We start from the raw sequence: 26,484 nt of genomic DNA, 5'->3' as shown, positions 1-26,484 counted from the left end.
CACTGGCCAGATTTGGTAACTCCTGCTTTGACAGGCAGAAGCAGTTTCAACAACAGAGAAAACACAGCCATGCAAACTTGTGGTACAGCACAACATTCACACTTTGGGCCCTCATGCACTGCTCAAATGTACCCCTTGGCCAGTGCCTTCAGAAATACATTGACAGCTACTGAGAGCAGCTGGTTTGCTCTGACACTGTGTAATAACAGTTATGCTTATTGCCATCTTCCTCCAGTTTCCCTGCTCCCTCTCGTTTTCCAGGCTGGGACTCTTTCTTTGTGGTTAGCAACAACTTTGACATTGCAGTTACAATTAAATGTTACAGTCAACAGTGCTGCACTTCGAGCAGTTGGGTCAGATATGGGATTGTTTCAAATTCCTGGCTGATTCCAGGAGTGCAGGGACTTGAGTTTCCAGTGTCAGAGGTCAGTGGCTAGCCCTGGGTAAGTAGGGATGTCTGATCTCAGGAACAGGCCTGTAAATATAACCAATGAGCTCAACAACACAGAGTTATCTTGCAAGAAGTGTCAAATAAATGTCAAATAAATGTCAAAACCATCTTTTTCCTTGTCTGTGTCCATGGGCCAGACAGAGTCTGGGGCTATGTAATCATCCAACATGTACCACCCTCTCCTGCTGTACAAGTTCCTGTAAAATTTGGCTTCTATCAAGTGTGGGAATTCAGTATCTCAAACTCCACTAGAATTAATGTGAGCAAAGGCAGGAGGCACTTCTTAGTGGGTATAATTCCTATAACCAGTAAGCACAAGGTTGGTGAAATCACATGACTGATGTGGAAAGTTAAAAACTACTGTTCAGCTTTCCTAGCAATGCAGCCAGGATTTTCATACTCAGTAACAGGGCCTATATATCTTGAAACTATAGTCTGGAGAACTAATTCTTCCAGAAGCAGGAGCATCTTGGAATTCTATAAACCATATAATCCTCTTTTGATAGCTCAAACAGCATACACCCATGGATTGGCTTTCATTAACACGTCCTCCATAGCTAACATTCCAGCTGTGCTCTTGTCTCAGCAGTGATAGTTAACACCATAATTTTGTGGGTACAACCAGTGCACGGTGGGATAACATGTTCTGCCATAATAAGGCACATGTGTAAGGCCGTTGCCAGGTGACCTGCCAAGGCAGCTTTAAAATAGCTCCAGACTAGTGGATTTTGGTTAAAGCTCCATTCTCTAGCTCATTCCAGGGGCCAGGAAGAAGCACTGCAAGGTTTATATCATCTTGCTGTCTGCCAGATCCTGCTTACTGTTGCCACTTACCCCTGGGACAGCCAAACCTCAGTCCTCTGGAGTAGCTGGTGGTAGCCACCAAATGAACATATGGGGAGCTGGGAAGGAAGCATTTGGAAAAAACAGCTACTCAGATTGCCCAAAAATTCTCTGCCTGACCTGGAAAACTCTGTCAGCTGAAGATTTTGTCAATGCTTGTGTTGTGCTTGAGAAGCTTGGATAGTTGAATTTAAAGCACAGCCTCTGTTTATCTGCATCTGAAGTAAAGTGTTTGGCAAATGGAACAAAAACCCCTTAATTCTGAGTGGCTATGGACAGCAGGATTAATCTGTTCTTTGTTGCATAACTTTGGCCAAAAGGTAATTGAATCAGTTGGTTTTTTCACCTTTTTTTTTCCTTTTTTTTTAATTATTCCAAGGAACTACTGCAATAATAAATAGGGTTTATGGCGTTCTGACATACACCAACCATCCTGGAATGTGAATTTTACCTGAGTACGTGGCATTAGGATGCTTGGTAGTAACACTGACAAGAGTAAGCCATTGCATTTGTAGTGTCTTGAGGTAACTCCAGGTGATCCCTCTTCCCACTCCTGACTGCTGTGGATCCTGGCTGCTCCAGCATTCAAACAGTTTTGAGATCTGGGACTTCACTGATCTTTTCTAAATATCCAGGCAAGTCGTGGGCATCAGAATTTATCCTCCTGTCCTTGGCACTGATGGAGCCACGGTGGATCAGAAATGTCCACATACATACACTGTCTCTTGGAAAGAGGAAGAGCAATGATATTCATAGGTAATGTCATTTTACAGTTCATTCCCTTATGACAGCCTGTCCATGATGAAAAAATTCTCCTGGTGAGGTACTTGAAAAGAGATTTATTTTTTTGATGGGAGTTAACTGAGGTTGGGATTCCAAAGGCCCACAAACACTGTGTGTAATTAAACTTTGGCAAAGGCAGATTATATGACTTTGGCACAGAGAAGCTTGCATCTATAAAAGGCAAGATCTGCCCTTTGTTTATTCCCTACTAAATCAGTGAAGTATGTCATGGTATTTTAGCATCAACTTAGCATATTTTATTTTTTCTCTTCTAGTTTATAGGCCAGTGGAAAATAGAGATTGGCCAAGTTCACTAATGACTTAGAGACTGTTCATGAAAAATACTGGGAAGCAAACAGTTTCTCAGCTCTACAGACAATGGGCAGCACAGTGTGTTTATGGTGTGGCATGACAAGCTTCAGGTGCCACAAGAAAGCTAAACATAATTTAAAACTCTGCTAGCAAGAAATAAATTTGGAATGGCAGGGAAAAGTCAGGCTGTATGTGTGGAAGAGAAATGGCTGATGTAGACAAGCTGTGGTTGGTGCCTGATGGTCCTGAGGGTTCCTCTGCAGGTGGTTATGGGAAGAATGGCACTGCATCACCCATTTGCACTGTGCACTGCCAGTGGGACAAAACATCTGTCTTCATGAGCATTTTGATTTAGATCAGGGCTGAATCTCTCTGTCCCCCTCACTTCCTGTGCTTTTGTTTGTATAGCTGGGTGCCTTGAGGCACACAAACTGGGTACCTTCTAGATGAAACCAGAAGGTGCAATCAGACCACAGAGAAACTTTCAGTCCACATCAGACCAGAGAAAGTCTGAAAGAAAACTGCCTAAAGTGTATATAGGGCCAGCTCTGGTGCTTAGTACCAGATTAGTTGCTCCAAAACTGTTGGTTTTACAGCACTCTACTTGCTACTGTAGGTACAATTGTACTGGACTGTCATTACACACACATTTATGAATATGTAAGTATATAAATAGCTTCCCTCAGTCATGCTTTTAGATTTATTGGGTTGATATCTAGCAAGCACAAGTCAATGCCCTTTTATTGAAAACTGCCAATATCAGCAAATAGTGTTTCCTAAATATTAAACAGTATCTTTATAGTCAGGTGAGTTTACCAGCTACTGTTCCATGTTCTTTAAAATATGAGTTGCAGCAAGCCCAGGGTTAGAGAGCTGGACCTGTGGGATTCACAAGCCCAAAGCTGAGGAAACCTAAATTCAAATAACATAGTTGGCAGAGAAATGTGTGTTCTGGTTGCTTCTGTGCACTCCAGCTTGACATGACCAGCAGATTGTGTAGATGTCCACCTCTTCGTGTGGACTGAGTTGGGTAGTTCGATATAATGTTTCTTCAGTCTCCCAGTAAGTGGATTAATTGAGTGCAAAAGTGAATGTCAGGATTAAACCTGGTCACAGGAATACCAGACAAACCTTCAGAAGGAATAAAAATATTTCCATATTAAGGGACATGTTAAAAATCAAGCTTACAAATAGGGATGTTGGAAATGGATGAGGTAATATTTGTCATTAGTGACAACGAACAAGAGAATTTTCACTGTCCTTTAAAAGGCAAGTTAGCATTGGATAAGGAAATGTGGGAAGGTGTGAGAGTCAATTTATAAAAGGGGCTAATGACAAAAGACCACAGTCTTACTTTCCCTGAAGTTTTCCCCAACAGCAGGTTTTGAGGATAGCTGTTTCATTTCAGATGTAATTACTTACATTTTTTTCACTCAGACTACTATGGAGAAATACCTTCAAAAAAGTCATTTCAGACAGGAAGACACAGAAGGTGGTCAAAATGAAAATTGCTGTCACAGTATTTTGCTAGTTTTGACTTGTCCTGTCATTGTCCAGGATGAGATCCTTCCAGCACGAGAAGGCCAACGTGAGCCAGTGCTCACTCACACTTCCTTATTCAGCGTGAGAACAGCAGCCAGAAGTTCGACCTAGTGAGAAATCCCAAGTATGGCTATGAAATCCTATCTGCCAGGGCTGGCTGCAGCTGTGAGCTCACTCTGATGCTTTTGCCTCTCTTCAGAAGCTGCCTGCCAAGACCTATGGCTCACTCTGGTATCCTACAGGCTGTGAGACTCTTGGCCGTGTCCTTAAGGCTGAATTCCATGAGAGGATTCTCTCCCTTCTGTGTGTGTTTGCCGTTCTCTGGCTTTGATGATCATGTGTGTTGCCATTTGTGGCAGCTGTTTCACTTGTGTTAAAGTAAACACTGAATTATGTATGCAGCCAGCAGCAGCTTTAATATGGGCAGGCACCCTTTTAGCATTCACAGAGGGGAGAACCCACCCGTGCGATGAACTGTGGCTGTTTGTAAACTGTTCTTCCACCAGAGCAATTGTTTTGAGTGATCTCCAGAAATGCTCCGACTCCTTCACATGCCTGTGTCAATTATAAAAACGTGCATCTTCAGGATCCTGGAGAAGTGTGGAGTCATGGGCAGCCTGGGCCTAATTCTAAAGTCTCCAGCATAAGTCATCCTGGCACAGAATGGCTCCCGAGATCAGAACCAAGACTTTCACCCTGTCATTAAGGCATTTTAACTGGAGCTACCTCTCATCAGAAGGGAAGTGAAATAAAAACAAGGGCAAAGCTCTGCCTCAAGCAAACAGTCTGAAAGACTTGGATTTCTCTTTCTACCTTAGGAAAGAATGAGCTTATTTCAAATGCAGATGAGGGAGAGTCAGCTTCTGATGCAAGTGTTGGACCCCTCCTCTCCACTACAAGTTCCAGTCAAGTGATCATTTGCCTTACATGACCTTTTGGCTAAATGCTTGAAGATCACCCTGTGTGATTATTGACTATGCAAGGCATTTGCATCTGGGAAAACATGCACAGTTTTCTTGCAGGTCTCCTTTTCTGCAGCACAGAACTTGCATTCCATTTCTATGTATAGTTACTCTTCTACAAAATCCAATCTGACTTATAAAACCTTTTATTCTTTTTTTTTCACTGAGCTTTTGCTGAACTTCTATACTCTTTCTCAGAATGGTGCTTTTATTCCTTCAGTAGCAACAACTGTGGTTGTTCTACATTCTGAGAGATGGTCTCCCTCTCAGGTGCAGTATCCAGTCCCCTCTGCTTGCTTTCTATTGCTGCAGCTTTATCCTCCATACCTCTTAATTGGCCCAGTTGGCATCTCTTGTTGTGCTGGTTGTCTCTCACACCATCCCCTCTTTTGTCTGGTCTTTTCTCAGACTCCATGACAGGCCTGAAGAGCTTACCTTCAATCCTAACCTAACATGCTTCTGATTTTCAGAATAGATCCATTCTCCACTTGAGTCCTGTACATGCTCACTGCTGGCCTAGAACTTCATTCTTATGGCTACAGAGTATATCTATGTTTCAATGTCTATCCAATATTTCTTCAGTCTTCATCTGCCCAGTGGGATTCCACTCTTTCCTGGCTTTCTCTTTACTTTCCCACTCCATTTCCTGTTTCACCTACTGCTTTTGCTTCAACCAGGCCCTTAATTTTAAGAGAAAAATTAGGTCAGGACTTCAGAAGTACTGGAGACAAAAATTAACTGAACATTACAAAGGCCTCAAACTTCCTTCTGAATGACTCTGCTAAACACAGTCAAAACTGGTGTTAGCATTCCAGGGGTCCTAGAGGCTCCACAGGGATCAACTGTCTCCGAGAGAGGGCAGCTCTTCAGGCCACAGGATGTGTTAACTCCCAGTCTGACTGTGAGGGCTTTAGAGCCACACAATACAACCTTATTGACTGCACAAACTAGTGCCAAGAGCTTAAAAGCTTTTTGAGTACCTTTAGTGAATCTGTTTGGTTTAACTAGAATTTCCAGCAGTGATGACCCACCCTTAAGGGGAAGGAAGCACCAAACCTTGAGATGGGGAAAACTCAGACCACCAGGACTTGCTGGAAGTTGGAAGGTGAGCAGAAAGCTGGATTTGGAGTTGAATCTCAGTGCACGTGTTCCCAGGCCACTATAACCATAGATGTGCCATTGTCAACTGTGTGGTTTTATTTTAATTAGTTCAGTCCCTTTTTTTGAACAACTGTTCCTTCAGTCAGGACAGCTGCACAGTTTGGATGAAAAGCCACCCACAAGTGTATCCCAGCTAGAAGTGTGGTAATTAAATCCAAATAATTAAGACATTCATGAGTGGCATGTGAAACCTCTGGAAACAGGCAGTAAATTTTTTTGTGCAGGCTCATGTCACAGTGGGCTGGAAGTGAGAGCTGCTGTGTTTGTGTGTGTGTGGAGAGCTCACTTCTGTGACATTCTTACAGAGGAATGGATCAGTATGCAAGTGTCAGCTTCCTATTTGAGTCCTATTCTCATCGGCTATTAAACAAAAAAAACACCACAAAATAAACCTCAAAAATATTTTGAAATGGTTTTACCAATTTAAACCATTTTTTGAGACCAAAAGAGAAGAGAGACTCTCATGTTAACTTGTATACCAAGCTTTCAGCAGACACAATTTAAATGCTAAGTCATTAACCACCCTACAACTGTATTTATACTGGAAAATACATATGAAGCTTTCAAAGAGCTTCACATGCCACACTCAGCCCCAGTGCTATGGATACACTTGAAACTGCAGAAATGTTTAATTCTTCCATTTAGCTTATGAATCCTCTGTGGATTCAGTGTGCTGGACTTTAGCCCAGACTTTAATATTCAGTCTGAAGCCTTACAGGGAGAATTCTGGAAAATGCTGCTGGCACTGACAGACTTCTTTCTTACCTGCCCATATTAGACCAGTATGACTCAGGCACTCTGAAAACTCCAGAGTATAAGAATGTTGGATATAATCAGCTCAATTGTGGTGTGAAAAAGAAGGTGGGAAAAAATAAATTCCCCAGAGTCCAGGTATAAATCATAGAAGAAAGTTCTTGTCAGCAAGCTGAGAGGCTAACTGCATGAATTATGGAGTAACAAGGCTCCCTTCCTTACTTCAAGTCTCTGTTCTAAGACATAACTATATCCTTCACATCAACCAAAGTCTCCAGCTCATGCAAGAGAAGGTTTGCTGGTAGAGCTGAGGAAGGTTAATCTCAGCCACATAAATAGGCAGAGCTTGATTTTTCCTTCCAAGCATTTCCTAGACTCCAGTAGTAATATTCTAGGGGACAGAAGCTATCTATCTTGTTAATTAAAATCAAGCTGTAGAAGATGATTGACTCATTTCCTAAGACCAGCAGGAGTAACCAGTGCAATGATCTTAGTAAAAAATAGGGGGCTGGAGGCCAAAGCTTTCCTTTAAAAAGAGCTCTTAACCCATAAACATTCCAGTTCCATTTCCTTAACTCAGTTGCCAGGAGCCAAGGGCAAGGCAAGGGGAAAGAAAAAAAGACAAGACATAGTTCTGCTTATCAGTAATGCAGCAAAAAACCTCAGCCCTGATCTAAATCCAGAAAGAGGCTGTTTTATGTGGTGCTTCTGTCACATGCAGCACACATACAAAGATTTCCTAAACCGGAGACAGGAATTAGATCTCTGATGAAAGATGTGAAACACTGAAAGCACTTGTTTTTCACTTTGCATGAGTTGAGTCTAGAAACATACTGGTTTTGTTGGAGCCTGCATGGAAGTGCTTGGCAGTGCCTCACACATTCCAGTGCTGCCTGCTGGCACCTGGTCTGTCATCCCTGCTCGACTGTAAAATTGTACTTAATAATGAAAAAAATCTCTGTATTTTCGTTTCAAAACTCTAGCCTACCCTGCATTTGCAGGGGGGGTTGTATTACATAATTCTACAGTACCATAAAGTGATTTTCTGCACAAATACTGCTTTTAGTAACCGTAATATAATATAGAAAAGCTTTATGTTTTGTTGGTGATAACATTAGGCTTTATAAATACCTGATACTGTTTCAGTGACTATTCTACCAATTCTGAGGAGCTGTTGCTGCTCTTCCTGAGCTAGCCAGCTAAGTGAATATCAGCTTGTGGGTCATATCATTCTGATATGAGCAGGTGATTTCAGTACAACTTTTTGAGCTGCCATACCTGATCAAAACTCTCTGAAAGGTTGGGACCCTTAAAGTGATATTTATCCTACCTCACAGGAAACAGAAAAAATCAAGTTACACCAGAGCAGAGAAAGAAGATGGGCTGATAGCCACTGCCTCAAGTTTGTATAGAACAAATAATGGGATTTCTGTGTCTAGTATTCAACATCCTACCTCAGCTGCTCTTTCCCTGGGGGTAGATGTCTCAGAGGTGACTTCAGGTGAGCAGGGTTCTGGCACATTTGTGCCTGAATAATAATTACCTCTCACCTAAATATGCTTGGCATATTTTACTTGACTGGGGACTTGGACAGGCCAGCATTGATTCATCCCACTAAAGCAAGGTGAGGACACACCTCACTAAAACCTCATCATTTTGTTTGTCCTGCCGTCCACTCTGACCGTCTGCCAAAGCTTACTGCCCTTGTGACAGATGTCAGGAAGGAACAGGCTGTGCTCCAGCCTGTTGTTTTCACAGGTTGGTATCTTTGCTCCATCAACTTTCTTTTTTGTGGTAAACCATGCTGAATTACATCCTGGAGCTGCTGAAGAGTGCAAGGACACCTCTCCTGGTCTCTGTGCTGTGGGGAATGCTGGCACTGGCATGGAGGCAGGGCCCTTGGATAAGGCTGATAATGTTTCAAACCACTGTGGTGAGGATTACACTGGAGTGCAATCAGAGTTTGGGGACCATTTCACAACCTCTCTGTGCCACTGAGCTCCAATCTTTACCAACAGCACAGTAGTCTGCTTTATCTACACACATTATAAAGGTTCTGTGGCTGATGCTGTGTAACTCAACCCACGTGTTGCTGAGCAAAACAGCGCTTTCACTGCCCTTTCCTTGGTGGGTGTCGGCACGAGGGTCTCTCTTGTCGATGTTGTTGTACCCCCACTGTCAGACTGGTGTGTGAACACCCTGTGGGGTGCTTGCAGCCCGTGCACCCCGAGGTGTGCCAAGGGTTGGCTCTGGTGGGCTCTGGGCAGTGAGGACTGGCTGCCCACAGGCAGGGAGCCCTCAGTCTCGGGGCACCCTTAATATCTGGGCACCTTTAATATCTGGGCACCCTCAGCCTCAGGTCACCCTCAGCCTCAGGGAACCCTCAGTCTCTGGGCACCCTCAGTCTCTGGGCACCCTCAGTCTCCCGGCTCCTCAGGCAGACGGTGGTTATTTCTGCCGGAGTGAGGAAGGGGCTTTGGCAGCAGTGTTCCCTTCCTCTGGCCTCTTTTCAAGCTCCAGTCAAAACAAGTCTAATGCCTTTTCTCCACACAGACTTTTTCTCCCTTCTTTGAGGTGGAAAGCAGTCTTCTCTAGGCCGTGATTTCCTCCTGCCCTTTGCAGCCCTGCATGAGGGGGTTTGGGGCTTTTCCCTCCCTTTTGGGGGGGACAAAGCAGAAACCACAGGAGAAAAAGGTGAGTCCACCACACGGGGACTCAGGGCCGCATCACCATGGGCAGGTGCCCAGTGTGGGTAGGTTACCCCTCACCACATGTGGGTCACCCCTCACCACATGTGGGTCACCCCTCACCACATGTGGGTCACCCCTCACCAAGGGTAGGTGACCCCTCAGTGCTGCAGCGTGGCTGCCCAGCAGTAAGAGGAGAAGGTACTTTCCGGTTCATGAGGGAGCCCTTCGAGCTGGCAGACCCGTCTCCTCCTTCTCCATCCCTGGCATTTGGGGTGTCCTCGTGAAGAAATGGGGGAATTCCTACCAGCTGGCTGCATGGAGGCTGTACAGCTGCCATGGCCGCCACTGGACAGGGCTGGGTTTGGCCCAGCAGCTCACATGCATCAGCCTGACAGGATCAGGGTAGGCTTAGGGTTATAAAATGCTATACAGGGATTTTTGTACACAGTGGCAAGTGCTGTTAACACTGTCCTGGGCTGCTGGGGCAGAGCTGACTTACTAAGAGCATGCTGGAGTTTTTCCCAAGCCCAGGCCCACCTGTAGGCAGATCCTTATTCTACAAGCTGGGCACATGATGAACTACTGTGAAGGTAACTCATACATGATTTCCTTTATTTTTTATGTAGTTTATCAGAGCAAAGAGCACGAAGAAAGAGCAGCACAGTGTTCAGAAAAGTTACTTCAGGAGCCTGCTGCAAGAGGGAAAAGCTGCTGCTCTCCTGTCTGGCTGGATCTCACAGTAGAGCAGACACAGGTCCCTAAGGAAGGAGCACAGCAGACACTGAACTGGCAAAACACAGAAGGTAGGAATAAAAGGAAAATGTGAGATCATTTCTCAGATGCAGAGCTGTATCCTGCTGCCTAGTTTATCATGAGAAAATGAGATATCTATTGTTCTTGTCCGTCACAAATCCTTACCCAGTGCACCAGCTTCTGGTCTCTGCTTGGAATTGCTGTGTGGAAGACTTTTTCCCTTGTGCTGACTTGTTCTTTGACTTCTATACCACAGCAGTTTCTTGGCACACTCACTGCAAGTGCTGGAGGGGCACTGACCTGCACTGTCCTCAGACTTCCAGAGTAGAAGCATTATTCAGCAGTGAGCAGTGCAGGACTTGTACCACAGCAGAAATTTTCACAGAAACAAACTCGTTGCTCTTCAATTATGGTCCCCGTAGCAACATATAACAAGCTATAACTGGCTGGCTATGGCTCCCCAAAATTCTCCACTCTCTTAAAAGTTGTTGATCTAGTTAAGAAAGGAATAGTTCAATTCATTTGGCAGGTTCCTACCGAGGAAGGTGTCTCCTTGATTAGTACATGTCGGTAATGTAAGTTAAAAATGAGTGGCATTCTGAACACAGAAAAAAAGTAGCCTAGGAGAGAAAAACTCAAGATATCTTTTTTTCTCTTATTACCTTCCTTTGTTATTGTATCAAACCTGTGGGAAGAGAGGAGTCTAAACTGAGGAAAATACACATTGCTTAACTTAGAGCATTTTAGTAAATAGTACTGAAATGTGTGGCCTTTCCATCCAGTAAGGGCTGGTTTTGGAGTGCAGTTTCAGTGTGGATCTAACATCTCCTCATTAAAGAGTTCATACCATTAAAATCATATGATTCACCAAATGTCATACTCCAAGTAAAATGAAGTCATATGAAGGAATGAACACAACCTCAGCAGTGCTGTCGTGCCGAATAAACAGTGTCTCTGGTTTGAATTCAGAGCAGCAGCTTGCACTGGCAGCCTTTGTGTGTGGAAATGGCATTTTTGCTATGTATTGTTCAGTGGCAGCACCACCAGTGCTATACTTCAACTGTGATTTCTGTCAGAGTGCTGACCTGTGATTGATACATTAATTTCCTTTTTTGAGGGGGGGGAATAGAAAAGTGCTGAAAACCAGGTGTACACCTGGTGTACACCTAAACCAATCCCAAATCTCAGCTGAACACCACTACTTTTTCTTTACCTCTTTTCTACTTTGCCATGTGTTCTAGTGCAAATAGACCCCAAGCAATTCCTTCAGTTCTTAATGTTCCCCAGCAGAGTTTTTTCTGGAAATTGGATTTGACTTTTGGAGCTTACCCTCAGCTTCCGTTTCTGCTAAGAAATTTCTAATATGGGTTTCCTGGGAGGCTTTGAAATGCTGAAGAAACCTTTGAAGCCACAGGAAAAACTGGCAGATTTCAGCAGGCCTTGGAACAGGCTTTTTTTAAGGACGAGGTGAGGGGTAATTTCATTGGGTGGAGCAAATTTCAGGCTGGAGATCTTCCTCATGATTCCACTTGGCTTAACAGTGGTGGTGCAAACACCTCTCAATACTGTGATTCTGAACGTGTGTAGTAGCAAATTCAAAATTACAGTTTTAGAATCATGAGAAGAACACATTGCTGCTGTCATGGTGGTGTTCTGCCTGTGACATTAGAGCTGAGTCCAGCCAGCCTCCCATTAGAGCTGTGGTATCCAGGAGTCTGGAGGCTTACTGTGTGCCCCTCTGCCCAGCCAGCCGAGGCTTTCTGTGCTCAGGCACTTTGCCATGCCAGAGATGTTCTTGGGCCTGGAGACCCCATCCTGCAGAGAGCTGGGGAAATGGGGGCTGCAGCTCCACGTCCTCTGCTTTGCAAGCACAGTTCTGAAGGACAGGATTGCAAACTGGACAACACAGGCATGTGAGCTGACCTCTCACAAGTGCCCCCCCAAACCACATTGATCTTTTTGCCCGAGGATCTAGAAATCTAAAAATCTGTGCTATTGCAGTAGCTTTTTAAGTCTTTGGAAGGTTCCATTTTTTAATTATATTTTTTTGGCCCATCCCTACCCTGTGTTCAGTGTACTTTGCTGGTTTGTCTGCTTCCTTCTTGTGTCATGGTGTTCTGGAGCTCTGCCTGCTGCTGCTGTGGTAGTTTAAGCTGTTTTATTGCTTTGGGGCTTCTGTGAGTGGTGGGCTTTGGCAGGTTAAAAATTCAACATTACACAGAGCTCACAGCAGAGCGTCACTGCACAGCCTCTGTTCCTGAACTCTCCCCAAATGATTTGGACTGATTGAGATCTCTAGTTTGCATCACCCCCTCTTGCTCAGGGTGCCTTCAATTTCCTTGGAATGTGATGAGGGGAGAGAAAAACTGTTCCTGAGTCAATACTAAGTATCTTTCTACACTGGGTCTTGTTCTTTATAAACTGTTTCCTTTGGGAGAGTCTTGAAATCAAATTCTGTCAAGCTTCAACTTTCCTTTCCTGTTTGAGTAGTCCCTTAAGTACAAGCCAGAGCACTGAAATCCTGTGCCTGTTTAACAAGAGGTAGAACCAAAGAACTGGTCTGCAGTGCCAGAAAACCTGGACTTTATTCCTTCTATCCACTGTTTGAGCAGTTTTCCCCTATCAGGTATCTACCTGGAGGGCAAACAGTTGCACAAAGAGGTGAAGTTTTTTCTCCCCTCTCCAAAACAACTTGGAGCTGCTGTGTGTGAAATAAGTGTGTCCAGTCTCCAGAGGAAAACAACCTCCCTCTCCCACAGACCTGCCAAGCAGGATGCATTATCCTACATACCCATCCCAGCAGGGCAGGGAAAAGCAGGGAAGGGAAAAGCAGGGCAGTGTCTCATAGACAGGTCCAAGTGTAAAGGTGAGCTTCAGTTTGAAAGACTAATTGTGAGGAAGGGCTGGGAAGGGGAGGGCTTAGCCAGATGTTTTTCTCACGAGTTTATAAAGACTCCTCCTATGCCTGGTGTTATTTTTAGGAATTTTATATCTACAGATCAAGCAGGCATACCCTTTAACACAGTCGTGCAAGACAGTGCATCTCTTATCCTGGAACATAAATGCATGGGGTTTTTTCCTTTCAGCTTCATCCTATTTTGATATGGAAGTTTTAATCTGGTAACTAAGGTTTGTGTGATTATATCTTTATTTGTTTATCAATGTGCAGTCCAAACTGTGCTGTGAGATGCCCTTCTAAAAGACCTGGTATTTAGTTTAAATCAGCCTTGTTTACCCACATGCTTCTTATCAGTGAAGGAGGGGCAGAAGTTGTTCTGGGTGAGTATAGGATTACTTAGACATTGATGAATTCAGCTCCTAAAGGTCACTTTGTTGCAAAAGCTCTCCCTGACAGAGAGGGGGGGGGGGGTTAAAAAAAAAAAAAAAAAAAAAGTTGTTTGGTTTAGCTTCTTGCAGTCAAAACTCTTCTTTCAATGTCTGGGTAAAGTTGACTGCCCCAAGTTTTTTTCAGAGTGTGCTCATACAACTGGGCTGTCACGGGTGTTGCTGCAAAGACCTGTGAAATGGGATGCCCTTTTCTGGCAACAGACAGGACGTGCCTCTGCCAAGTCCCTCTGCTGGGTTCGACCAGCCTCCAGCCAGCTCCTGCACTTTGACTGCTTGTTTCCTGGATAGCCCCACCATTGCCAAAGGTAAACACTAAAAAATCTAGTCTGCTGATGACCCTATTTGTTTGCAGAAATTTATCCCATGGTCAGGGATTTCCTGGGAGAGTCCCTGGAGTGAGCAGCCCCTGATCTTGCTGCTCTGAGCCTACAATCTATTTCCCAGAAACAGATTAACCCAGTGATGTTCGACATCATCTCTGTGTTGCCAAAACTTAGGCTGTGTAACTTCATTTTACTGGACTCCTGATTAAAATTGTCATGTCCTTTTGTTATTTCAAAGCAAAGTTTTATTTACCATTGTAAAAATTACACTTTTGGAAAAATTCCTAGACAGTGGAACTGAATTTTCCATTCTTAGTTACACATGAGGTTGTAGCTTGAGCCTGAAATTCCTGCATTTTTTAAAGGATCTTTAGCATCGTTCTGCTAAGCAATTAAAGAACAGTTGCCTCAAACAGAGAAGGGGGAAGAGATTTACTGCATTCTTTGTGAGCTGTTTAAATTCCTTATAACCTCTAAGTCAGTTTGCTAAGGGCAAGTGAAAGATTTTATTACTTGATGGAAGGTGTGTGGAGTCATAGCAGAAAATAGCTTTCTTAAGAAATGATTAATTAAAAATCAAAGGTCTGATCACCTGAACAGAAACCCATCCTACTCATCACCTTCCTCTGTATCATTGTCACAGATATTTGCTCTCTATTCAGAGAGACTGTGCCCAGTTGTAGGTCTTCCTTTACCCCTTATTAAAAACCAAACCACACCGGAAACTCCCAGAGCTGTGACAGGGGACTGGATCCTCATTGCTGTTGAACACTTTATATTACTCTCCTTAGTAAGCGACAGTTTGACCAGGCACTTTCCCCTCATCCTGGGAGGTGAGGGTCTGGATGACAGCTTGAAGTGTGTGCTCCTGATACCACTGCACTGCTGGCTGTGTGTTAGCTCAGCCCCATAACATCCTTCCCAATGTATTGTCCCAAGCAAGACAGGAATGAGGAGAATCAGGATCTGCTGTCAGGCAGGTCACTTGATTATTCTCCAAGGAAGGAAGCCCCCTTTTTTTTTTTGAGTTCTGACATAGCTCAAATTCAAAGAAAATGATAAAATAATGAGCTATTAATTTTTCTCCATTGCCAGTTGTTGAGATTTGGTGCTGTGCACAGCTCACTGGTACAGATTGTTTTATGGTGAGCAACACCTTCAAAAATTGCCAGCAGGGAGTAGTGATTTAGGGCCTGTTTTCCTCAGCCTGTGGGCAGTGAGATTTACTTCTCCAAGCAATGGCAGAGGATAAACATCCCAAGGAAAGAGGAGTGGATAGTGTTGGCACAAGGTTACCAGCTGGAGGCAGGTCTTACTGAGGCAGAAAAATCCCCAGGGTAAACAGCACTGTTGCCTGCCCAGGAATTGAGGCACTCTGCTAAAAGCAGGTGGGCTGGTTGAGAGGACACAGCTCTGCACTGGGTGGTGACCTGGCTCAGGGTGGTGACCTGGCTCAGGGTGGTGACCTGGCTGCTGGACTTGTCCATCAGCAGCTTCACAGGGCTCTCACTGAGGAAAGAGGGGAATCCAGAATGTCACACCTTAACATCTGTGACACATCTGAAAAGCAAGACATGGACAGACATGGACCTGAAATGGTTCCAGATCTCCCAAATATTTCTTTTCAGAGCCTTGATTTAGCTTACAGGTAGAAGACCAGTCGTTAACAGTTTATTAAAATGTTAAACAGGTGAAGAAAGGCAATGCCTTTAAATCCTCACAGGCATGTTCTTTTGTTTCCTCTCTTCACTAGTTCAATTACTCCATGCAGAGATCAAAACTCCAATAAACAAATGGATGAATAAAAAATGCAATTATGTTGACTTAGAGAAATTACAATATGTCTTTCAGGTATAATCAGCAAGACATGCTCTGCATCAAAGAGAATTTTAAATGCTATCAGGAAAGTCAGGTTCAAACCACATCAATTCTGTATTGGGGAATTTGACAAGGATAAATGGGCAGGTTTTCAGAAATCATGCAGGCAACTGGAATTGCTGACACTTATAGAGGAGGTATGGTATCTGTATTCAGGTTTCCTGGGAAAAAGAATCTTAAGTGAAAACTGTTGGATGAAACTACACAGGGACAAATTATTAGCCCTCGTGCTGCCAATTCTTCATGCCTGCTCAGCCTCCCCAGGGTCTTCCTTGGACTGATACTCTTCTTTCAGGTCCTAGGATAAGAAAATTGAGTTATTTTAATGTCTGTGTAGGATACTACTCTCTCCAAATATCTATTCCAATTGATTTCCTCAGATAAACAAGACAAAATTCTGGTAAACCTTAGAAAGCCTGTCACTGACAGAGCATCATTTGTAAGAGCCTGTTCTTGGGCCCTGAGGCTGTTCCAAAAGTACCATTATAAACCCTGGTGAATCAAAAAACTAACAGTGGAACAAGATATGAGACTTTCTGTTTGTGTAGTGCACCTGAGACACTCACTGTGAGCTGGGAGCAGGGCAGCAGAGGTTGCATCAGAGGCCATCTGTGAATCACAGAACAGATTTTTCTTAAGGTGTGTCAGTGTTGGATGAGCTGCCTCTGTCTGTGCAGTTCATGACAAGTCTCTATTTGAATGATTACTAATCTGCTCTAACTCTAAATCCTGTCACTAGGGGTGTAACAGGTCTGTCCTCTTTTCAGGAGGCATGAGTAATAATTCTTAGCATGGTAATAGACTCATAAATTAAAGCTCAGATTCCAGAGACACTTCTGTACTTTGGCTGTAAGAATTTGAGTTGGTTTTGAGGTCTTTTGCTTGGAATACGTTTTGTTTGCTCATTCATAGTCAGTTTGGGGTCATATACTGACATTGTCTGTAAAATAAGCTAGCAATGATACTGGAATTTCTTCATGGCCATGTAAGAGGAAAAATGAACTCTTTTCATCCTTTGTTTTCACTAAGCAGTTCTCTCATTGCTTCCCTTTTTTCATCAGGTACAGTTTCATTTTCTTCTCAAATGCATTATTTGATATGAAATGTCAACAAAGCAGGGCCCATGGTAGCCATGTGACACTGGGGCCAGCAAAGCAGCATTCTCGAGTCCCCTTCCAGGGATTTCTTGTTTAGTTTGTGCATAGTGAAGCAAATTGAGCTGCTTCATGGATTACCACTGATTCCTCACAGGCCCTTTCTGTCCTTGAGGATCTCTCTTTTGATCTACCTTTTGCTTTGGAAGAAGGTCTTAGATTATATTTCACATTTTTCCTAGCTTTTTATGGATTAAGTTTCCTCTCAAAGCTATAGGTTGACCACATGGATTCATTTCAAAAATAAAAATTACTATATTAATTTCCAGTTTGAGGCAAGACTGTTCGTTTTTCTAGAGGAAACATCTCTAGTTGTGTTTTTAGAAAACATTATGAAGTCTTCTCTTTCTTCTCTGTCCAGAATGGTTTGCTTGTAAGGATCCCGTGTCTGCATAGCTGGATGATTAAGCAGAAAATCCTAGGAGGTATTTATGTGTTGCTTTTCATGCTCAGGACTGAGCCAGTGACTTTCCAGTGAACGGTCAGCAGAGTCTGTGTCCTGTTACAGCCCAGTTAGAGGTGTTCTCCAAGCAAGCAGCCACCAGGCCTGCTGATGGCCTGGCTGCTGTGGGCTCAGCTGGAGCCCAGAGGGGAAGCTGGGGCTGAGGTTATCAGGAGAAGGGTGTTCCCCTTCCCTTCCTGCTCCCTAGGCAGGAAGGGCAGACGAGGGAATTTGTTGATCTGCCCTCTGAGTTGGCTTGTCTTAGATTTGAATATGGGGTTTGGAAGCAGAACCCGAGGAAAGGGTAGGGCAGTGGTTTGTAGTTAGGATTTTTCTCCTTCCTGCCCTGGGTGGTGAACATTTTGAGTGGCCTCCTTGGTATATCTTTCAAAGTCATGGCTGAATGTGCAAATGACAGAGGGTTCCTTTCCGCTGTATGGCCATAAGAGAAGAGAGCTGAGCTTCACCAGACCACTGCCATAAAATATGGTAGAGAATAGAATCTTCTGTGCTGAGTATTAGAATAGAATAAAGCTTCTGATTTCTGTGACTAAGCTGTAAATTCAGCCAGATAGTAAGTGCTATTCTGCTTTCCCTTTACTTCTGTGAAAGGAACCCTTGGCACAGCTAAGTAGGTTAGGATAACATGAAATCCGAGGGATAATATGGATTGACTTCCATCCTCACAGTCAGTTTTGACTCTTAACAGTTTTTCTCAGTGACTCTGTGTCTCTGAAATGTGGCAAAACATTGTTGCTGTGTACACATGGGTCAGCAGAGAAGAACCTCCTGGAATTTATTCATCAGCACAAACAGCATCAAGACATTGACTTCTATAATACGTAGACAGTAAACAATAATAGGGAAGGAAACATAGGAAACAGGACATGTTACTTGACTAAAGACAATGTCCTGTAAGATTGACTGTGAATGGTATTAGAATAATAATTTCTGGTGTTTTGTATGATTTTTTTCTGGTTCTCCACTGGGGGTACAAACTGAACCATTTTCTCTGGACCATCACAGATATTCCCAGTTCACACCTGTTTCCTGGCCATTTCTGGAGTGCACAGGATGCTTTTGGTTTTGAGTTCAGTAGTTCCAGCAAGTAGCCTCCATCATCCCAGGAAGAGGACAAATCTTCAGGAACTCAGTGGGAGTTCCACTTTACTGCAGTGATAACCATAAGAGTGGACAAGCTCAGTGGCAATGACATTGGTTACAGTTTTCTGTCACATAGTTCTCCAAGATGTTTGAAAGGTCTGAACTGCAGAGCCCCTTGTCATTTTGCTCTCAGCCAACTTGTTCGGGGATTCCTTTTTAGGCTGATGTTAGATGATGTTATGAAATGCTGATTTTTCACAGTATCCCTCAAAGTATGATGAAAGGAGCTACAGGGCTGATTTTTCCATCTGTAACACTGCTTTTTTGCTCTGTCTGTACCTATCTTTTGAGGAGTTCATTGACAGTAACACTGCCAAAGCAGGACATAGTCACAGGTGCACAGAAAAAGTCATGCCTTGTAGAAACCTTCAACTGTGTTGTGACCTTCTGGTAGATTTGCTGGGTAGGTGCAGAAAATTTCATTAATACTATATCTGTCTTCTGCCTAGAGATTGCATGGAATGCAGTCTCCTACGTATTTTTTGGCTCTCCTACAGCTTATTGATTTGCATGGAGGGGGTTAGAGAGGACCTCTGTACAGTCCGAAATGCTGGAATACACAGGGAGCTCCAGGACAGTTTTTCAGTGTTCAACCTTGGAGTAAAGCAGAACGGGAAAGGTGGATATAAAAACAGATATATCTGTAGAAATTGTAGGAAATTTATTAACGTAGATGGTAAGCAAGTTTGAATTCCTCCTGCCCAATATCTGTCAGCACAAAGGGTACGCAGAGCACTTTCAGCGATACACAAACCACATCTCTGCTTCGGCTGTGCTGTTTTGGAAACATCAGAAAGCACAAACTTACCAGGTGCCAGAGATGTTTAGTGGATGTAGTGGCAGCACAGTTGGCCCTGTCTGGGGAGAAAGGTGAGAGGGCTGTAGGCAGTCCCTCCATCCTGACTGCCCTGCCACTGCAGCCCTCGGGCAGTTTGCACCACCAGCCTGCTCACAGGGCTGCTGAGCCTGGGGGAAATCTGGTCTTAGGAGTGGGACTGTGCTCTTGGCCCCCTGCCACCTCCATCCTATTGTCCTTCCCAATAAAGAAGGCGGAGATAGATCAGCCCGTTGGGTTCACATCCGTTGTGCCAAACTAGTTTTGCGTTTCTCAGGCTTCAGAAGCAGCGGGATGTCAGGTGTGCTTTTCCCTTTGGATTCACCTTCCCTAATTACCTCCTTCAGTCTTTCTGCAGCTGCTGCAGACATGAAGAACAGCAGGAGAATGCTTCTGTTTGCATGCTGCTGCCACTAAACGTCTGCTTGATCCTCTTATTTGTAGCTAAAACACTATTTGGAGCAGGAACTCACTTTCATACGCTGAGGCAGTACCAACTATAATGCAGGATTTTGATTTCTGAACTGGCATGTGTAGGGCATCACCGTGCAACAAACATTGGAGTATAATTACGAAAGAAAAACTCTTCAGAAATAAAAACTCTTCAGCTAAATCTCAAGTGGGTCACAGTCCGTTAACTTCCATCTTCCAGGACCCTTCACTTCTGTGTGCTCCCGAGTTCTGCCCAAGAGATACAGAGCCATAATCAGGCATTGCTAGCCCAAAGGAAAACAGGAAGCAGGGGAAATGTGAGGAAGGAGCTCAAGGCCTCCTCTTAAGTTTCAGCCTTTATACCAACTGCTACTGCACCTCTGCTTGGGAGTTTGTTTCAGTATCACCTCAAGCAGGAGGAGTTGTATATGCCAGCTCTCAAGGGACAAAACAAAAATGTAGAGCGTGAGTAGTAAGGTACCATTCTTCCTTTAAAAGGGAATGAACCCTCTATATCCTGTAAGGAAGGCAAGTCACAAGAGGAGGCCATCAGTGATGGCATCAAAGCATTGCCAGCATTTCCTTTCCCTCAACTCACTGTGACTTGAAGAGCTGGTGATGTCAGAGAGCTGGGATTCCAGACAGTTGTTGATCTTACCTCACTTGGAGAAGCTGCAGGGGTTTTTAGCTCTTCCTTACAAGACATTGGCCAGTCTTTCTTACGTGTTTCTCGTGTTTCCTTTAAGCTCTTTATGCTGCCTCCCTTTCCTGCTCTCACCACTGTGCCTGATTCTGTCCATTCTGAAAATAGCAATTGATACAGCTCACAGCTATTTATATCTGCTCGTGTCAACATGACATGTGCCCAGAAGAAATCGTGCCTTTTTACAGCTCCTGCATCAGTGCAGTTAGACAGGCTTAAAACACAGGTAACTCAAAGTTTGAAGTGATCTCCATTCTTGTCTTTCCCCTGAAGAAGATGCAGGAAGTTCCATGTTGTGATAGATTTTATGGTCTTATACAATCTACCAGAATTTGTCCCTGCATTTTTTTCGGCTTCGAAGGCAGGATTTTTTCAAGTCATGTTGTGTTTAATGTATCCCCAGTGCTCAGCAGCAGATTAGCTTCATGTCCAGGAATGCAACAAGAAACATTTATCACTGTGGTGTAGCCACTTCCTTCTCTAGAAGTAAATCTTCCATATGCTTTGACATTTTGGTTCCTGAACTGTTGTTGTAATCATGCTAAGAAAACCTGATCAGGATGGAGTAACTCAGAGAGTAATTTGTGCTTCAGAATAGTTCACAATTTAGAAGTCAGAGCATTATGAAGCAAAGAACAAACTGGTGGAGGAGTTAGAAAACAAGTGTGATGTTATTGGAGGATGCTAGAAACACTGCTGGATGGAAAACGGGCAATGTATTCCTGCATCTGCTGACAGGTAGTTGAAGTGGCAAGGATTTTTTTTTCATATGTTTGTGACCCTCTATTTACCATTTGAAGTAAGAAGATGCACTTATATCTAGGTGTCTGGGCCAGAGAGAGAAGAGGATGGAGGATGATTCTGTGTATATTGATACGCTTTGTTCAGTCTCGATTTTCTTAGACTGTGAGTTTCATTGACCTCTGGTGCAGAATGCCAGTTCTGAAACAAGAAATATCAAAGCAATTCATTTCAATAGTTCAATATTATTAACATTTCATCCAAAAGAAGTCAGTGCAGGGCTCTTTATTTTGCTGTGTGCACTGAGTTTGGACAGAATTTTTCACTCTGGTGAAACGTGACTCACGGTGACCCTGCACTGGAGTGTGGTGCAAAAGCAACACCTCAGCTTTTTAAAGATCTGCAGAAGAGGCAGTTCCAGGGCTGATGGAACAAGGTACAGAGGGAGAGAATCAATTCTTCTGAGTGCCTGTTCCAGAAGAGTGTGAAAGTCAGTGGGAGCAGAAGTCTCCACAGGGCCCTCTACCACATGGAGTAGGTTCATCATGTCCCTTAGAGCAGTGCCACATGAACCAGCTCTCTGAGATGGGGAACAGGGAGGGGTAAATTAGACCCTTCCTGGGCTTAAATGACTTCTTGGGAACTTCCCTCTCCAAAAGTTTCAGGAGCAAATTTCAATGCCTAGGGGCAAGTTAGAAGCAAGAGGCACCTGACATGGCATTTATGAATTGAAGAGAGTGACAAACCTTAAACAAACAATGACAAAGGAAAGAAATATTTCCAGATCTCACAGTGGAGGGAACTAAACACAGTAGCACAGCTGCAGGTTAGGAGTAATGAACAGACCATGTTCAAGGCTAAATAGCATCACTTGTGCTTGGGGTTTTTATTTTGTGAACATGTGTGCAGCTCTCTGACTAATCAGAAATGGGAGGGTTGCACTCTGAGCTGTACCTGACAGGAAATGGAGTTGTACACGTGGAAACCAGATGGAAAGTGTCCAGACAGGAATTTTTGAGTGGCTGGTGAGGTCAAAGGTGGGAGCCAGTTACAGTAAATTTGATGGTCCTACAATATCAGAGATAGTCTTGAGACTTTCTTTCCCGACAGAAGATGAGCTGGGGCTGTGAAATTTCTGTCTCTTTGGTCTATTGTGATGGAAACACTGCTTAAAGAGCTTTGAAAACAGGCAAAATAAAGCCATATTAGATGTTCTTTTCAGGCTGGAAGCCAGATCCAGAAAGAATTTAGGGAGCTTAAAGTTTCCTTCTCACCTCATAGCACCTTCTATTTAAAAAAACCAAAACCCAAAAATGATTGAATAACAAATGAAAACAATAAATGAACAATAAGTGTTTCAGATCACTGTCCAAGAATGTCTAACAGGTAATCCCCACTAGTTTCACCTGCAGTGTTCACAGATAAACGTTTGTTATTTCTGGGAGAGGGAAGAACTGCAGGACATGGTTGTGATATGATAAAGCAACCTGTATTCCTGAGCTCCTTCAGTTGACTGGTTTAATATCTTTCATGCCTGCAATGACAGACAGCAGAATTCCCATGACTGAAAACTCCCAAACAATTACAGTGCAGGAAATAAGCAGAGGTGTCACTGCCTGCTGTGAATTTGTCCCCTCTCTGACATGGGAATGTACAATCTGCTTGTTTCTGGGAAGCCAGTTTGCTGTCCAGGCTCCACAGTCAGTGGAAACAGCAGCATTCCTGTTTTTTCAGTGTGTAATAAAATAAATATTGAGAGATTCATAGTCTTCTGTGCCTGGTGAGCAATAAAAAGTGCAGCTGAAACACAGCCCATTTCCCCCCATTGTACCAGCTGTGCCAGCCTGCTCAGTGTGAGCTTGGCTCATGCATTACAGGGGATTTTCAGTGAGATCCAACCTCTAGAGCAGTGTAAGGCCTGGGGTAACCCGAGTGTGTCAGAATCTCAGGTTTGGCAGGGGAAGGTTGCTTGTTCAAATTGCTATGTGTGGCAAAAAACTTGGAAGGGTCATGGAAATTCAAAATCTGGAAAGAAAAACAGCTTCAATTTATTATTTCCATGAAGTTGTAGAAATTAGGATATTAGACTGTTCACCTCTGTGAGAGAGTTTGACTTAGCATGTAGGAGATCAGCAATATCCCTACAATCTCATGCAATAACTTCTCCATATATCCAGCCAACTCTTATTTAGTATGCACATAGCACAGGTTCACATAAATGGGTTCTATGGTTTACATTATCTGTTTTTTTTTTAAGCTAAACAAATCTGTCATGAGACTAATGTAGAAGGGAGGGGTGCATGTGCTTAGCTAGTCCAAAATCTAGGAAATCAGAACTGAGTTCACTTTCTTCCATTCTTTGGAAAGCCTTAGAATGTCTGTCCGTCACTGAATCTGTCCTTCAGGTGTGTGAAGTCATTCAAAAAACAGGTGAGAGAAAGAACCACACCCTGCAAGTCCTGCCTTGGTTTGTTTTTGCAAGATCTCTAGTCATCTGTTACTTTGGTTGCAGAGGAGTCAGTACAAAGGAGAGAACCCTTTCTTTCCTTCAGAGCTGTAGAAGCACTGAGTAGAGAGGGTCTGCTTCAAGGGGTTTGTGCAAACACCAGTAAACTTAACTTATTTAATAGTCCAAAGAACTGAGGTGTAAAGAAAGGAGTCCAGATCTTCAGCAGCCCAGGTCAGTGCCAGATCCAAGAGATACTGTATCATATATTGTCTTTTCTCTTGTACAGAAAGGCTCAGGAGTTAACTATGCTTTCTGACTTCATCACAAACAACTATCTGTTAAAAACACATCACACACTGTTATGTTGGCCTTCACTCAAGATTTTTGGGTGACAAACCTTTTAAATATATTGAAGGCCAAGTCGACTCCAGGGCACTTGTTGGTGGGGAGACACCACAAAGCAGATTGCATGCCTAGCTCACAAATTACTTGTCTAGCACCTGTATTTTCATCAATGGCTTGCATTTAAATAAGTACTTTCCTTTTCAGATATTCGTGGTATTTTGCAAGCTTATTATGGGAAACGGATGATGTTGGGATGGAGGTGACACAACCCTCACAGTAGGTTCTGGCAGAGGAGTTTTAAGTTTTGTGGGAGCAAGCTAAGAAGCTGAGTTGGCAGGTAAAATGAGTGTCAGCCCTCCAGTCCTCAGGCCTGTGTGAGTGGTGTTTGCTCTTACCTAAGTGGAGTGGTTTCAGGTTGCACACCCCCCTTTGCCTATCTCTGCTCAGTCTGGCTCTGGGTTTTGAGGTTTAGAAAAGTACAGGTGCTTTGCAGAGGAAAATTTATTGCTCTCCACAAAGGAGTGCTACGGGATCCTCCTAGATCTCTAACAGCCACATTCTTTCAAGCTTGGTAATGTATTTAGTGATAATGAAAGTAAGTAGCTCATTGTGTTGGTATGAGGCAGGTGTAATGTCAACAGGCATTGTGCAAACATAGCCAGACTACCAAGGCAAATTATTTCAGGTTGATCCTGGCCTTCTGTAAGCACAGATTGATAACCCAGGGGAAGGCCTTTGTCTCAAAGCTCACTGCTGTTATCTACAGCCCTGACAGCTGGAGATCTTCCCAAAGAGTAAAAGGCATGACTGCTTCCAGAGCAGGATGCCTGCCATGCTGCTTTGACAGAGCCCATGGCAAATCCTGAGCAGTGGATTCAACCCTTGAAAATGATGGTATTTAGAACTAAGCTGAAGATGTAGCAAACCATTAGAAAAGAGCAGCTTCCAACTGATGCACACACAGTGCACCATTCCTACATCTAGACCTAGAGTTCTCCAGTAGCATAGGAAAGGAGCACCAGAGGAGATCAAAATGCCTTTGTGACCAGCAGGCACATTGTAGAAGAGCTTTCTGGAGGGGAATCATGAGCATGCTGGTGCACTGTGTTAGTTAGCTGAAAGCCATGCTGTTTAAAAACATGATGGAACTGATACTAAGTCTTTAGAATTAAATTAGCCCCAAGCAGAGAAGCATGTTGGAACACTGGCCTCCACTTCCCTTTGGTCTTGTCTCTAACCCATCCTCTTGCTATCAGGGCCTGGATGTGTGGAATCCCTGGAGCTGTAATAATAAAGACCTGGTGAACATGAAAAACTGGGTAAAGGGGAATTACTGGAAATCTGAGACCCCTCCCTGCATTTACAGAGCAAACACCTTTTTATAATTGCTATATGTACTTATGTAGTTTTACTAGTTACAAATCTATAGTAAATAATGCCTCGACAGGTCAAACATTTAAGGTACAATGAGTCATTCTCAATATTAAATGAGAAGCCTCGATCCCCAAATTTTTGATTGAGGCAAATCAGTGTTTTAAATGCATATCTCAAACTGCTTGTTAAAGTAAATGCCTGTGGTATGACTGGGCTGGAAGGATGGAAGAGAAGATTCACTGGGCTTTCAAACTGGAACATGCATTGCCTGCTCCAGTTTCAGGTTTTATTGCAAGGCCTCTGGTTTTACCCAAGTGGGCAGCAACTTGGCAGAAATCTTCCACAGAACATTCTTTTCATGTATATTTACCAACAGTAAACTCAAAAGTGGCCCAAATGAAACTTGTCAGTGGGACTGTGGTGTGTCTCCCTCTGTGCCCAACCCACAAAATCTTATCAGTCAGCTGTTGCCCCAGCCAGGAAGTGTTAGCTCCTGAGTTTGGCTTGTGGTAGCTCCTGTGTTCAGCTTGGGAGACTCCAAGTTCCATATGCAGAGTGCCAGCCAATATGACTGTTCTGTCAGAAACAAAAGGCCTGTTCAGGGTCACCCCCCTACCTCTGAAGGAAGGGTGGGTGTGTCCAGGGAAAGAAGGACACAACAGACTTAAGTACCTGTCTTTTACCCATTGTGTCTTCCCTCCAATTTTTATCAAGATAATTTGGATACCACCTCAGCAAAGAACCTGCCAGGCACTTCCTTTAATTCTTTATATTTATATTATATTATAAAATAATACATTATATATCAACATTTTAAGCTCCATATTTCAGTGTAGAATCATTGAATGGCTTGAGTTGGAAGGGACCTTTAAAGGTCATCTAGTCCAACCCTCCTGCAATGAGCAGGGACATCTTCAATCAGGTCCAGTTTGCTCAGAGCCCTGTCCAACCTGACCTTGAATGTTCCCAGGGATGGAGCATCTACCACCTCTCTGGGCAACCTGTTCCAGTGTTTCATCACCCTCATTGTAAAAACCTTCTTCCTT

General features: G+C 43.6%; 1 long non-coding RNA gene across 1 annotated transcript; it reads left to right on the top strand.

The window, feature by feature from the left end:
- The first annotated feature begins 9,097 nt into the window (after window positions 1-9,097).
- Window positions 9,098-13,905, top strand: LOC108498300. Its single transcript, XR_001875139.1, has 3 exons — window positions 9,098-9,501; window positions 10,124-10,300; window positions 13,723-13,905. It is a non-coding gene; the product is annotated as an uncharacterized LOC108498300 (long non-coding RNA).
- Window positions 13,906-26,484: the final 12,579 nt, after the last annotated feature.

The sequence above is a fragment of the Lepidothrix coronata genome, unplaced genomic scaffold, assembly GCF_001604755.1.
Source record: "Lepidothrix coronata isolate B3197 unplaced genomic scaffold, Lepidothrix_coronata-1.0 Scaffold58, whole genome shotgun sequence".
Classification (NCBI taxonomy): domain Eukaryota; kingdom Metazoa; phylum Chordata; class Aves; order Passeriformes; family Pipridae; genus Lepidothrix; species Lepidothrix coronata.
This window is presented reverse-complemented; position numbering and strand designations above follow the sequence as displayed.